A 13,066-nucleotide genomic window follows, 5' to 3' on the forward strand; every position below is an offset into this window, starting at 1 on the left:
GTGAAGGGATAGCCGCTGTCCTTAGGAATTGCAGTTCATTCGTATCGTTTGGTGTCCTTTTCTTGAATCTTCAAGAATAAGGCCTTTAAAAACAAAACAAAAACCCCCAACTCCATCAATTTGATGCTTTTGTTCGGCTGAGGGGTTTTTTGGCAGGTCGTTTCTTCAGGATGTAGTCCTGGTCAATAGGTGCCTGCCTTTGTTCTTTTATCCCACCCATTTTTTCCATGTACTCCACAGCTTGGTTATTTGTTCCCAACACTAATGAATTGTGGACTCTTACCACCATTAGAAAGAAAACATAATTTATGCTTACATGATAAATTCCTTTCTTTCTTGGTGGTGAAAGTCTATGAACCCACCCAATTTTTTCTTATGTGGCAGAAGTTATAGTTTGCTCCTCTTTACCCTACTATCCCTTATACTACGTTGTCCTATGCTTGGCTATATGAAATACTGGGAGGGCACAGGAAGTAGGAGGGATATTAAAGGGACAGGAAACCCCAAAATTTTCTATTATGATTTGGATAGAACATATTTTCTTAAACGGGAAGAGTCCACAGCTGCATTCATTACTTTTGGGAAAATAAGAACCTGGCCAACAGGAGGAGGCAAAGGCACCCCAGCCAAAGGCTTAAATACCTCCCCCACTTCCCTCACCCCCCCCCCAGTCATTCTTAGCCTTTCGTCACAGGAGGTTGGCAGAGTAGTGTTAGAGGTTGAAGATAGTCTCTTATGGAGGGTAGTATACTTCAGAATGGGACTGAAGTTTTAATTAATCCTGTCAGCCTCTCAGTGAGAGCATGGGTGAAAGTTAGAGTCCGGAGATGCAGGGAGTGTCGTCTCTGCGAAGCCATCCCGACTCATGTTAACAGCTCCTTGGCAATCAGCGTTGACGAGTTTTGCTGCCTGCCTCTATTCTCTCAAGTCCATGTCAGAAGCGATGATACTATCTGTCACACTTCAAGGGCCGTGTTCCTGTTCCACGACATAGATTCCGGTAAGATCATTTCATTTTATTTCAATATGGGATGTAATGTTAATGAAAGAAGTCAGGGTTCCAGTGGGACTCCTTTTATCTTATGGAATCAAGGGTTAATATCTCCTGCGGGGGGTTATTGAACAGGGGGCACTTTAATCATGTTTATGTGATTCTGTCTGCTAAATGTGTAGTTATACTTGGGCTCAGAGCTATTCAGAACATAATGGCCTATCATTAGATTGCGCGGTCCTTTTGGACCGGCGCAGCTTTTTTTTTGCTAAACTTACACTGTGCCCCGCGTGACCGGGTGTGGTCACGTTGTATTTCCATTTCCGTACTTTGACCGAGTGACAACGGAGCGAGTCTGTTCGTTGGTAGTCTGGTTCACAGGAGGTGGTGAGTGCCCCAGCCATTGGGGGTGTAAGGTGCCGCTTAGCTTTTGTCCATATTTGCATTCTCCAAATTTAACTTGCATCTCCAAGTTATTGAGGATTCTGATTTTTTAGAGATGGACATCTCCGACTCGGAATATACATCTTGTGAGGAATATGAAATGGCCCGGGTTATCCATGCCCACCAGTTATGTTCTGATTGCCGTACTAGAGTACTCTCTTCCCCTGATTCAGGGAGCGTAGAGTGCGTTGAGCTATCGCCCCCGAGGATTTCATGTCCAGAAAATTTTTTTGCTACGCAAGCAGGTGTCCCTAGAGCCGTTTCTCCAGAAGGCTGCTTGTTTCCTCCAGATGTTACGGCACGGTTCTACATGGCCATATCTATGAGGCTGGCGCATTTATATCTCCCAAGAGAAGTATTTCTAAGATACTGTCCGTGTTCTGTTAAACAGGGTCCGTTGAGCGTGAGATCGTCTGAGTTAGTTCGACCTTCTGGGGAAGCGATGGCCTCTGAGGCTTCAGGGGTCCCTCCCTCGGGGCCAGGGTCATCCATCGGTCCGGCGAGGGAACATTATGCCCTACTAAGGCATGTTTTGGTGGTGCTGGAGGATTCCAGTCTTACTGGGCCCGAGGGATCCTTAGTATTCTGTGTCAAAGTGCAAACTAGGTTAGACGTTGGGGGGATGAAGTCAATCTCCTTCACGTCGCCTTTTTCTTCCTTTATTGTGTCTGTTCCAGTTCTGAGCTTAGGAGATTGGGGCCTCTAATTTTATTTGATCCGGTTAGGATGTGTTTTTTATTTGTTTTACAAAGCTCATGTTTGTTATAGTTCCGGTTCTAAACATTTCTTTCTCTGAAACTGATACTTGCGATTTTGTAATCGCATGTACACTTCTTCAGAAGTTGCGCAGTAAAAAATAATACAAGTTATGTTTATTAAACAATATCCCAGAAGGGGATATAAAAGCGCGCTGAGATATAAACAGTTAAATGTCAAATGTCTGACTTTATAAATCAAGAAACGGATCTACCGTAACCGGCTTCTGGATGTGTCCGTAAAAATCGGTATCTGTGCAGAAAGATGTTGATAATATTCTTCTTGGATATGGTGTATATGTGAAGACAGGCAGCTCCTCTTGATCCCGGAGAGTGAGGGAAAACTGTTAGAAAACAAGAGATGGAAAGAGGGCTCCAAAATAGCGTGATATCGTCTGGTCATACAGATTTGTGTGTAGACAGGTAATATGCTTACCAGAGCGTGTGGCACTGTGATGTGACCAGTGCGTGAAAGCTTGCTAGCACTTAAAACAGTGGCTAGTACACTGCAGGAAATATGTTCCTTAGGATCTTCTCCTGGTTCTCACTTCTTGAACACCTCCTGATGTCTTGGTTTAAGTTGAACAGAACAACTCTGCGTGTTGTTATATTAGTATTAGAATACCACAATATGGACAACTTCTCAAATAAAATTGCTTTATTCAATGACGCGTTTCTCAATGCCAACAGGTTCGTTTTTTATCTGATGAAATGACCCTGTTGGGGTTGAGAAACGCGTCATTGAATAAAGCAATTTTATTTGAGAAGTTGTCCATATTGTGGTATTCTAATACTAATATAAAAACACGCAGAGTTGTTCTGTTCAACTTAAACCAAGACATCAGGAGGTGTTCACTAAGTGAGAACCAGGAGAAGATCCTAAGGCACACATTTCCTGCAGTGTACTAGCCACTGTTTTAAGTGCTAGCAAGCTTTCACGCACTGGTCACAGCACAGTGCCACACGCTCTGGTAAGCATATTACCTGTCTACACACAAATCTGTATGACCAGACGATATCACGCTATTGTGGCGCCCTCTTTCCATCTCAAGTTATGTTTATTGTTTGTTATCAATCCCTTCTGGGATTTTCCTTGGACCGGGGACAGTTTCGGAATGTTTCTCGTGCCAGGGGGGTCCTGGTCGGACGATAGATGATGTTCTTTTATGGTTCATGTCATCCACTTGGTGCTGGTACTGGTTACATCGTCAGGTGCTGAGATGTTCACTTTGATAAGTGTTTGTGTTTTTCGGGTTGCCTCCTTGTTAGAAGAAGGAGGGCTGCTTAGCAGTACTAAGTGGCCTAAGGGATATCTACCATGCCTAGCAGGGTCCACCTCCCTTTTTTCTACCTTTTGAGGGGGTTCTTTTGGGTAGCATGTATGCTTATTAAGTCTAAGATAGGAGTTTGATTACATCCCCATGTGCTACTCTTTAGGGGGTTCCACATGTGAGAAGGCCTTTGGCCTGGGGACCGAGTTTTCTCCATTCCCATCAGGTTTGGAGGTTGGATGACCCCTACAAGTTGGATAGCGTTTTAGTTTTCCATGTATGGTAGCTCTGGACGTCTAAGTTTTGTGGCTAGTGTCTGGCACCTTTCGTAGGTTGCCAGGGCTGCTTCACCCCTTCCTGGGGGTCGGGTCATCGGTGTTTGGAACTTTGGTTTTCTCCCTTTACTTCCTCCTTTATTATGTTGGCGCTCTTCCATAGGAGCGCAGGGGTCTGGGTTTTTTCCCCTTTGTTCCCCGGTTTCTCCCTTGGTCGACTTGGCTGCCAGGAGTTGAGTCTCCCGTGTAGTTTTCTGTGAGGTGCAGGATTTATGGGAGACTGATCCTGCAAGGATCTTTGAAGATATTGTCATTGTTTCATCCCTCAAACTGGGTTAGGTGCCTGTCCCTTATACCCCGTGGTCTGTAGAGAGGGGTGTTCCCTTCGACTCTCTATGAAATCTTACTCCGTGGATTTCTGCAAGGGGTTCAGGGTCAGGTGGCATCTTCGGGTACTGGCTGCCCACTTACTTGACCTGGTAGGATGTCTCTTTAGATTCTTTGGTCTGTATTTCTATTGAGAAGGCCATGATCCATGGTCATTGGGATGCGAGAGTACTCTGCTGGGTGCTCTGCTCCATCTGAGATCACTGGATGGTCTTCAGAGGGGTTAATAATTTTACCAGTTCCGGGTCCTGGTGGTCTGGCTTATGGCCATATCCTTGTCTTTGGTTTCGGATCCGGTTCTGGATCGTTCCTAGGGAAACCAGCTGGAGCTCTTTACACCTTGAATGTGTGTTCCATGCTGTTTAAGGTTCATGCCTGGGTGCAACCTCCGTTTGTCCCTCCAGAGACGAGTTGGTATCTGTCTAAGGGCTACTTTTTGCCGTCTCTCAGCCGAGATTTTACAGTTGTTGTCAGGGGACTACTTTTCCACCTTGATGTGGGCTTATGGTCGTTGTTTTCACCTGAGCTGTCAGGTATCGTATCTATGGTTTTACCATTTCTCCCATCTCTTCGGTAAGTCTATGGCTGGGGAAGCGGTTTCTTTGCGTTTGACCCCCTTCGGAGAGGTCATTGAAGTGATACGGTTTCCTTGAGGCCTCATAGGTCCTTCTTTTCTAGTTCCAAGGTTTTTCCCTCCTTGCGTGCAAGAGGTCCTGGGGCTGGATTCTGGTTCTGGATCCTGAGCCCTATGTCTGCCCTGACAAGCTATTTAGATGCCAGTCAGTGTTGTTCTCCCAAGGGTTTGTTCCATTCAGGCCCTCCCTTTTTATCCCTTGAGAGGTGGTCCGGAGATTCTTGATTCGGACGTTGCCATTTCCTTGAACTGGGTCTGTTACCTCGGAGGGGGGGCCGGGGATCTGGCTGCGCTGTTGAGTTTTGCTATGTGCTCCAGTTGCTACATGTCTAAGTGGCCTATTGGTTATCTCCTAGTCTAATAGCTGAGGGTTGGATGTTCGATTCCTACTGGCAGCTCTCTGACCTTGTCCTGCCCTCAGTGGGGGAATCACGGTCCTCCACTATTTGCATAGGTTGCTGGTGTGGGACGCACGTGGTTCCTAGACGAGAGTTGTCATCATTATTTTGGCATTCTCTGTGGGATGGTCTCCCAAGTTGGCTTAGGGTCAGCTTTGCTGGCTTAAGGCTGAGTTCGCAAGTTCTTGTTCAGAGGGGGTGACATATTTTCATGTGCTAGCCTTTTTTTCTCTGATAAGATAATCATCCTTGTCTGCTAGATCCGACTTGCTTCGGGTTATAGGGGTTCCCTATCTATGTTGTCTAGTTTAGCTACTGTGTTGCTAGACTAGGGTACTGGAGAAGCTTGTGGCTTCTTTGTGGACTTATGAGTGATCTCTGGTCCTGATCCTCTTAGGGAGTTTTCCTCTGGGTGGTTGTGTTTCGTAAACTTGGGTTCGATTTAGTCTTTCATAACCTTGGGTTCGCTTTAGGTAGTGAAGGCTCTTCCTTCGGGTCGAGGGTTAGTTCTGTTGGTCAGGACGCCCGTGAGACTTGGCTCCTTGGGGGCTTTTTGTGCTCAATGGATCTAGGGATTTGAGTGATCACTAGCCCGGCCTTGTAGGTTGTTTAACTGATGGGCAGTTTCTGGGTCCTTTCAAGTTTTTAACCGCTTGTTCTACGTGTTAGTTTTTTTTTTTTGTAGGGTTCTGTTTTTTTTTTCAGGCTGTGGTGCCCTTCAAAGGGGCCACCTTCTGTACCCGCCCTTTTGTTGCATTCAGTGTCCTCTATATCTTGGGTATTGTTTTCCCAAAAGTAATGAATGCAGCTGTGGACTCTTCCCGTTTAAGAAGAAAAACTTAAATTATGCTTACCTGATAATTCCAGTCCACAGCTCCCCACCCGTGCTTTATCTATGATGCAGCAGTAGTTAATTTTGTTCTTCTGGCACCTTTTTCACCCTAATATTTCTCCTACTGTTCCTTGTTCCCTTGGCAGAATGACTGGGGGTGAGGAAAGTGGGGGAGGTATTAAAGCCTTTGACTGGGGTGTCTTTGCCTCCTCCTGGTGGCCATGTTCTTATTTTCACAAAAGTAATGAATGCAGCTTTGGACTCTTCCCGTCAGAAGAAATTTTTTTTATCAGGTAAGCATAATCTAAGTTTTTCTTTTATATAGGTGGCGAGAGTCCACAAGCTTGTTACTGATGGGATATACATTCCTACCAGGAGGAGGCAAAGTTTCCCAAACCTCAAAAGCCTATAAATACCCCGCCCACCTCACTCATACCTCAGTTTAAAAACTTTGCCTCCTTAGTAGGTCGGGAAGCATGATGTACTTGACTTCTTCAGTGAAAAGCACTTCTAAGCATATTAAAGCCCAGTTCCTCTCTAAGTACAGTGTTTGAGGGAAGTTAAGGGAGTACTGCTTTATGCCACCATGTTTTCGCCTCTGGGAAATCTTAGCATATAAGCTCTCTGTAAATTTGGTTGCAGGGATTCATCCTCTACCTCCCATTACAGATCGACGTTATGCTCCTCTACCATTAACTCTGCTGATATGTTTCAGTACTGGTTTGGCTGTCTGCTATATGTGGATGGGTGTCTTAAACGATAAGAATTAATTTTTTTAAATCTTTTTAGAAGAGACACTCACCTATGGATTGGGCACTTTTGAGTAAAGTTGTTATATATTGTTTATGTATATGCCCTGAGTCAGTTGCTCCTTATAATTTTAACAATGCGTATCAGGTTTTTTACATGGAGTTTGTGAAACATGTATAAAGTGATTGGGGGTAATAATCTTTAATAGATAAGAGAAATATTAAGGAGCGCCTTGAACTACAGTGGTTAGTATAACGTAAGTGTTACGTTAAGCAAATCAAGTTCAATTAAAATTAAAACATTTATTATAAAATAAAAACCCTTAGATACATGTTTCTGGTGTTTAAAAACAGTATGAGACAAACCTCATATATAAAAGTGACAACAGTATAATCAGATGTAAAGAGATCTGACTTTAAAGGTCAATAGAGAAAGAATACAGTAAGTTCTTAGAACCTCCAAAGGGTTTGGAGTGCTGTGCAAATGTAGATGTGTAATGTGTCTAATGAAAAGTTTTGCAATAAGGTGGTATATTCCCAAACTTATGTTGATCGATTTCAAAGTTGTAGAGTTCAGTTTGAATTCAAATTTGCAAAGCAGCCACTTGGTCTTTCTCGCATACCTTTTACTAAATTCTATCATTTTGATGTTTTTGCTTTTTCTGAAGCAGCTTTTGGTAGAAAGGTTCTTCAGGCAGCTGTCTCAGTTTGATTCTAGTGCATATGATTTAAAATGAATGTAAACTGACGATTACTGCCCACGGCATTGGATATACTTTTAAAAATGAGCCAGGGTTTAATTCATAAAATGTTTTATATTTATGTATTTACGCAAATTTTTAGTTTTTTTACCCCTCCGCCGATAAGCGCAGCTCTCCAGCCCGCCATATTGATTGACAGATGACGATTGTTAAAAGAACTAATCCTTGTTTCCCCCTGGGCCGTGACATTTATGCAAGGGGGCTGAACGACCCAGGGGGGGAAACAAGGATTAGTTATTTTAAGAATCGTCTTCTGTCAATCAATTGGACAATATGACGGGCGGGAGAGCTGCCCTTATCGGCGGAGGGGTAAAAAGCTAAATATTTGTGAAAATACATAAATATAAAACATTTTATGAATAAAACCCGGGCTCATTTTAGAAAGTATATCCAATGCCGTGGGGCAGTAATCATCAGTTTATATTCACTTTTACTTTTTTATTTAATTTCTCAGCGAGAATAGCTGTTTTTATTTTATCTCTCCCTTTATTTTTGTTACTCGTGGACTTCCACATTTTGGGTATTCCATCAGTAACAAGTTTGTGGACTCTCACCACCTATATGAAAGAAAACATAATTTATGTAAGAACTTACCTGACAAATTCATTTTCTTCATAAATGGAAAGAGTCCACAGCTGCATTCATTACTTGGGAATTCAGAACCTGGCCACCAGGAGGAGGCAAAGACACCCCAGCCAAAGGCTTAAATACCTCCCCCACTTCCCTCATTCCCCAGTCATTCTTTGCCTTTCGTCCCAGGAGGTTGGCAGAGAAGTGTCAGAAGTTTTGATTTAGTCTCTTGTGGAGGATAGTACTCTTCAGCATGGGACTGGAGTTTTAATTAGTCCTGTCAGCCTTTCAGTGAAAGCTTGGATGAAAGTTAGAGTCCGGAGATGCAGGGAGAGTCTTTCTGCGAAACCATCCCGACTCATATTAACAGCTCCACAAGCAATCGGCATTGACGAGTTTCGCTGCTTGCTTTCTTCACTTAAGTCCATGGCAGAAGCTATGCTACTATCTGTCACACTTGAAGGGCCGTGTTCCTGTTCCACAGCGTAGATTCCAGTAAGATCGTTTCATTTTACTTTCTCCATGAAATGTACTGTAACAGATGTTTTCCGGAGGGGCTACCAGCTTGAGGTCCTAACTTATAACACAGGGTCTCAGTGAGGCTCCTTTTGTATCTTGGAATCGATGGTAATATCTCCTGAGGGGGGTTATTGAACAGGGTTTTTTTTAATCATGTTTGTTATATGATTCAACCTGCATATATGTAGTGTATTTGGCTCATGGTTGTGGAACATAACGGGTTTTGGAAAGTGACGTGGCCTTATGGTCGGGCGCGCTTTTTTGGACGATATGGTTCTCCTGGTGACCGGGTGTGGTCACGTTTTTGGCCTCTGTTTCCGCATTCCTGACCATGTGGCGATGGAGAAATTCTGGTCTGCTGGTGTCGGGTTCATAGCAGGTGGTGAGTGCCCCAGCCATTGTGGGTGTCAGGTGCCATTTAGATTTTTGGTCCAATGTTTGTATTCAATATTCTAGTTATGGAGGAGTCTGATATTGAGGAGACAGACGTTTCTGTTTCATTTTCTACTCCTTGCACAGAATGCGTATTGCCCCGAATGATACAAGCATATCAGTTATGTTCTCAATGCCGTATTAGAGTGCTCAATTCCTCGGGTTCGGAGAATCAGCGGGCCGCTGAGCCATCCTCGTCTGGGGCTTCTGTCCTTCGAGTGGCGAGTTCCCTTCCACCATCGCTTACTACGCATGCAGTTAACCCAGACTTTGCTTATCCTTCTCTGGAAGGTGGCTTGTTCCCGCCGGGGGTTTCGTCACAATGTCGCATGGCCATAATTTTGGCACTGGCAAATCTGCAACTTCCAGAAGTTGCCTTAAGATATTGTTCGTGTTCCATTATCCAGGGCTCTTCAGGCATAGGATGGCCTGTTCAGGTATCTGGAGGAACGACTGTCCCTGAGGCTTCAGGGGGGTCAACCTTCGGGGACAGAGTCGTCTTTTTCTCCGGCGCGGGTATGCTGTGCTTTTCGGTATAGACTCACACGCCTTCGTGTTTTATTGAGGCACGTTGTGGCGTTGTCGGAAGATCCCATCCTTAATGGATCTGAGATTTTTCAGTCTGCTGCTTCGAATAGCTTACAGAATTAGACGTAAGGGGATGAAGTAATCTTCTTATAGTCTTGTTTATTGAGTGTCCTTTCCAGTTCTAAGCTTGGAATAACAGGGTCCCTGTTAAACTGGTCCTGCGGGTGCGCATGTTCTTTTTAGGCGATAAACTGCGGGTTGCCTTATCTTATATTTATTCAATGAGGATTGTTTTTATTTGGTTTAAAGCTCATGTTGATTTTATATTCCTTTGGGAATTTTATCTTGAATCAATACTCGCGATGTTTGATCGCACTGTTACTTCTAAGGAAGTTTGTTCTAGTTTATTCTCCCTCTCTAGACCTCCTTGCTGCCGTTTCCTGGCGGTCTTGCCTTCAGGGGCTCTTTGGAATTGTCCCTTTTTGGGTCTTGTCTTCTTGATGGCTTTGCCGTCTTATTAGGAAGTGGGGGCCGCATGGCTTTTTCCTATTTCTGGGAGTTAGTCATCTCCATGTCGGGGACGATAGGCTGTGTTGTCTCTTTCTCCAAGCTTCGCTTAGGGTTTTTTTTACTGGGGTTTAGGATGCTCTGCATTCTTTTTCCTTGGGTGTGGTCCTCTGGTTATTTATCCTGAGAGGACTATGGAGACTAGCCTTTGTTCTACCCCTACCTTCGGGTGACTCTGTCGTTGGTTTCTTCCCTTGGTCTTGGACTTCCGGTGTGTTGTTTTTGACGCCCTTGGGTTCTAGAGTATTTGCGCGACTCTGTCGCACCCTAGGTTTTTTGTAGGGTGGACTCCTGCTAGGGGTGTCTCTTCCCTTGGGCTGGGAATTACGAGTGAGTCTTGTTCCCGGTCTCCTGTTTAGTACGGCTATCTTCCTCTGTGAGGTCTGATTCCTTTAGACGAGGTATGGGTGTTCCCTAGGGTGTTGTTTGTTTTTAGACGATCTGGGGCCCGGGCCCAGGTTTCTTGTCTTAGATCCTTAGGGATGTCTGGAGACTTATGATCCTGTGGACTGGTTTGGGGTGACCCAGTTTTTCCTGGGAACACAGGCGTTGGCTTAATGGCTAGCTTGTTGAACCTGCAAGCAGCTGAGCCAGGATTGGCTTTTACCTTCGGGTGCTGGCATGTTCCTTATGGCCTGTTTTGTCCTTGGAAGGGGTCCCGCAATGGTTTAGTTGAAGACTTTGCGGACTTGTAAGCTGATAGTTGAGAGTTCAATCCGGCTATGGCTGTCTGTTCTTCACAGTGCATGTTCTTTCACCTTGGGGTGGTTCTGTGATGCAATAGTTTACACATGGACTTTTCCGAAGTGTGTTCGGGGAGTTTTCTCTCTGTGGGATCAACATTGGTGTCTGGATGAATTTCATTCGGTGGTTTGATCAGTCTATGACTTTCTTGTCTTCTGGGTATGTGCGCTGTCCTTTATCTGTGCTCTCCCCTTTGAGGGGGTAGTTGCCTTCCTTAGGAGGTGGGTTTTCCTCTCGGGAGGGTTGTTGACCTGCCCTGTGTGCAGGAGGTTGGAACAGGTGCTAGGGCTTGGTTTATTCCAACTATGGAAGTTGATATCTATGTCGGGTCTATTATAGAGAGTTGTGCCAGGTCTTCTCAGGGAGCTACGGCACTTTTCTCTGTGCAGGTCCTAGGGGGTTCTCCTTGGTATTAACTATATGGAAAAGCGGATTGGGTTAGCTCCCGAGCTCTGTTGGAGTTCCTTCCACTCTTTCCATTCCCTGCTGCTCCCCCTGGCTTTCAGACGGGCCTGTCACTTGGGCTGGTCTTATATTTGGAGCAGGACCTTTGGTCTGTTGCTCTGCTGTTTCGTCCTCTGGTCTTCAAGGTACGGGGAGCCTCCTTGAGGGCTCTGTGTCTTCTCCATGTTCAGGATCTGTGGGAAGGAATGGCGACTCTTGGATAGCCGTGACGTGTCCACTGCTTAGTGGATGCTTAGCAGCTGATGGTTGGGAACCTATCTTCAGCTGCTCCTTTCTTGCCTTGCAAGTTTTCACATTTTAGAGTCATCTTTGGATGACTGTAGCCTGCAGTGTTTTGTTTCAGGTGTTTACTTATTGGACTGCACGTGGTTTCGGTTCTTGTACCCTCCCGTTTTTGCATTCAGTGTCCTCTAGAGCAGTGATTTGCAACCTTTTTTTTGCAGTGTCACACTTTTTTACATTAAAAAAATCCTGTGGCACACCACCATCCCAAAATTTTACAAAAGCACACATTGGATCCTAATACAGGATATATATATATACACACACACACTGTACAGTGCTGTCATGCCATGCCTCCTACAAACTATACATGACATATTGACATTCATTCACAAACAATTATAATCATTGTCTGTGAATGAATGTCAATGTCATGGTTGTAAATGATGCCTGATGAGCCTGTCACATACCTCCCAATATTTCAAAATTTGAAAGAGGGACACCCCCGCACTGTTGTCAGTCTGCCGCGGCACACCTGAGGATCTCTCACGGCACACTAGTGTGCCACGGCACACTGGTTGAAAAACACTGCTCTAGAGCTTGGGTATTGTTTTCCCAAAAGAAATTAATGCAGCTGTGGACTCTTTCCATTTATGAAGTAAAACATTAATTATGCTTACCTGATAATTTTCTTTTCTTCAGATGGAAAGAGTCCACAGCTCCCTCTCCGTAGTTTTTCTGTGGGGCATCTGATATTTTTGTTCTTCTGGCACCTTTTCACCCTGATATTTCTTCTACTGTTCCTTGTTTCTCTGCAGAATGATTGGGGGATGAGGGAAGTGGGGGAGGTATTTAAGCCTTTGGCTGGGGTGTCTTTGCCTCCTCCTGGTGGCCAGGTTCTGAATTCCCAAAAGTAATGAATGCAGCTGTGGACTCTTTCCATCTGAAGAAAAGGTAAGCATAATTTGTTTTCTTTCATGGTGGTGAGATTTCAAGAGGCCCACCCAATTTTTTCGTTATTTTTACTAAGCACATCTTTTTTTTCCTGCTCCCCTTTTTATGCTTTTACTCCTTAAACACCTCACCTCTTGGCTATACGTTAAACTGAGGTATTTATAGGCTTTTGAGGTTTGGGAAACGTTGCCGCCTCCTGGTAGGAATGTATATCCCATCAGTAACAAGCTCGTGGACTCACAAACATAAATTATGTTATTTTAAACAACTTTCTAATTTATTTCTATTATCAAATGTGCTTCATTATCTTGTTATCCTTTGCTGAAAGAATAGCATTGCACTACGGGCAGCTAGCTGAATACATCTAGTTAGCCAATCACAAGAGACAAATGTGTGCAGGCACCAATAAGCAGCTAGCTCTCACTAGTGTTGGATATGTGCATATTCTTTTTCAACAAAGGATACCAAGAGAATGAAGCACATTTGGAATAGAAGTGAATTTCATGATTCAGATAGAGAATACAATATTGAACAACATTCCAACTTACTTCTATTATCTAATTTGCTG

At 44.3% G+C, this 13,066-nt stretch overlaps 1 protein-coding gene across 1 annotated transcript in view; it reads left to right on the forward strand.

The window, feature by feature from the left end:
* The window catches only part of TNK2 (tyrosine kinase non receptor 2), a 555,703-nt gene that overhangs the window by 158,986 nt on the left and 383,651 nt on the right, over positions 1 to 13,066 (forward strand). The window lies entirely within an intron of this gene.

This window comes from Bombina bombina, chromosome 4, assembly GCF_027579735.1.
Source record: "Bombina bombina isolate aBomBom1 chromosome 4, aBomBom1.pri, whole genome shotgun sequence".
NCBI classification, from domain to species: Eukaryota; Metazoa; Chordata; class Amphibia; order Anura; family Bombinatoridae; genus Bombina; species Bombina bombina.